At 30.9% G+C, this 2,480-nt stretch overlaps 1 pseudogene; it reads left to right on the plus strand.

Moving 5' to 3' along the window:
* The first annotated feature begins 478 nt into the window (after positions 1–478).
* Positions 479–1,995, plus strand: LOC112832566 (ethanolamine-phosphate phospho-lyase pseudogene; annotated as a pseudogene).
* The last annotated feature ends 485 nt before the right edge of the window (positions 1,996–2,480 follow it).

Below are 2,480 nucleotides of genomic sequence, written 5' to 3' on the forward strand. Positions count from 1 at the left end.
AAATATGTTGTTTCTAAAAATTATTCATAAACAAAATATTGTGTTCATCTAAGAAAAACTGTAATAAAGAAAGTCTTTTAAAGGAATTCATGTTTATAAAGTTCTTTACCTTGTTCAAGCCATAAGGATAAACACAGACATGTCAACTTAAGTAGTAATTTCAAGATTCTTGTCAACTGTAAGACCTTAAACTAATTTTTAAATTACATTCATAGAAAATATAATCTGTGCTCATATGTAACGTATTATAATCTTCAATTAAAGAAGACATATAAATGTATTTGGGTCATGTTACATACCTGTTCATTTTGAAGAAATGTAAAAAAAAATGTATGTAAGGTATCAGAGAATATATGTAGAGCAATGCATATTTTTTATCTAGGACAAGAAGAGAGATAAAAAGGAAATATTTTCTTTTAAAGGAAAACAGGTGTGGTTGCTTCAAAATGTAATAGTAAATAATGAAATATAGTTGAAGATGTACAGTAAGTGCAGAGGGTATGAATGAGATGAATTTTGTGTGCCTGACTTATAGTAAGTGAAAATAATGAGACATGGAAGCAATGAAATAGACTTAAAATTTAACAAAACTGGCTAAATATAATAGGTTTATTCACAAGGGGTAAAAAAGGACTGTGACTCCTTTACTGCAAATTGTTAGGGATGATATGCAAATAAAAAAGGAGTAGGCAGAATTTGAGCTTTCTCTGTTAAATACTAGTTATTTTGTGCCCAAGTAACAGAATTTCTTTTTATCATAAATATATTTTTAATTCTCTGTACTTTTTGACATATTTATAAATTATCTTTGATAACTATTGATTTTTGTAAAAGTTAAAAATGCTTAATATTATAGTCACTTATTGCTGAGCGTATACATGCATGTGTGTGTTTGTGTGTGTTTTAAAATATTATGTGTACTGTTCCTTGCATAATGAATATTATAACTTATATTTGGATACCTGTGGCTTACGTATGTATCTTTTTCCTATGATAATCCTTTTATTTTACCTTTCCCAAATTTAGGTCTCAAATTTAAAATAATAAAACTTGTCCTCTATACCTAAAATAGCTGTTTTTTAAATGACCATTGCTAACATGAAGCTATGCTACTTTACTTTATTAAAGGATGGGAAATTAGAATAATTAGGTTTACCTATCATGCTCTAAATTTTAATTAAAAATTAAGCTGAGGCTTTACACAAGCTGAGAAACATTTCTGGAGCTTCTAAACGCATGTCTAAGACTTTATTCTGGACACTGTCATAGTGAGAAAACCAATGGACAATGGCCACCCAATGGAATGAGTGGTAGCAACCAAAGAAATTGCAGAAGCTGTCAGCAGGATACAGTATTTCAATACTGGATGGAGGAAATCCAATATTTTGTGCTGTTGATTTGGTCATCCTGGATATAACTGTAAATGAAGACCTTCAAGGAAATGTCAGAGGAGAGGGAATTATCTTACTGATAACTTATTGAGTTACTGAGTAAACAGAAGGCTAAACACACTTTGACAGGAGATATCAGGGATGTTAGCCTTTTTATTAAAATTGACTTAGTTAGGGATGGTCAGAAAAGGACTCCAGCCACAGCCAAAACTCAACACATCATTTACAAGATGAAAGAAAAGCAAGTGGTTTTCAGTACTGATAGACCTCACAGAAATGCTTAAAACCATGTTCATAACAAGAAACATACTTCACTGAAGAAGATACAAAGTTTATGGTAAACCAACCTGATGAAATTTTAACAGCTTTAGGAGAAGCCATGGGAGCCAAAAATGAAAGTGTGATCTCTGAGAATACTCCACGTAGAACAAATATACCTAACGAAGCACATTCAGAATTGTTCAGTGATGGCACCACTGACTCTAAAGAAAATCCCAGCAGGAAGAGAAATGGATTGTGCACAGATAAACGTTCACTGCTCAGTAAGAAGCTCAAGGCACAAAAGATTAGCATTTTAAAGCAAGATAAATGTCCAGGGACATAGCAAATATGTGGATCTGTCTCTTCCATTAATATCTCTATTGTACCATCTAAAAGTAGAATTTTGATTCTGTTTAGATTTGTAAATAAAAAGGCAAATTTGTAATAAGAATAAACCAAGTGATGATCAAACCATGGTAAGATTATTAGTTCAACCTCTAGTCTGTTAATTTCTGACTTGAGATTTCTGAAAGTACTTTTTTTATTCTACAAATTTAAGCCTCAAATTTAATATGAAGGTGCAGTTTTACTTCTCGTGTTTTAATGTTTGAAATTAGAGAACAAAGTACAATAGGTACCTTAATTTGGGAGACTTGAGTGCCTTAACATATGAATTCTGTAATGATTTAATGTATGTAAGTACAGTCATAGTCTGTAATAAAAGATGATATAAACAAAAAATAATACATATCTATTTGGTCTCTTAATTTAGGACAAACAACAAACCTGACCAGTCTTATTTTTTTTAATCACCTACTACTTATCAGT

Source organism: Callorhinus ursinus, unplaced genomic scaffold (genome assembly GCF_003265705.2).
Source record: "Callorhinus ursinus isolate GAN/ISIS: 27379988/994484 unplaced genomic scaffold, GSC_fseal_2.0 scaffold14, whole genome shotgun sequence".
In the NCBI taxonomy this organism is placed as follows: domain Eukaryota; kingdom Metazoa; phylum Chordata; class Mammalia; order Carnivora; family Otariidae; genus Callorhinus; species Callorhinus ursinus.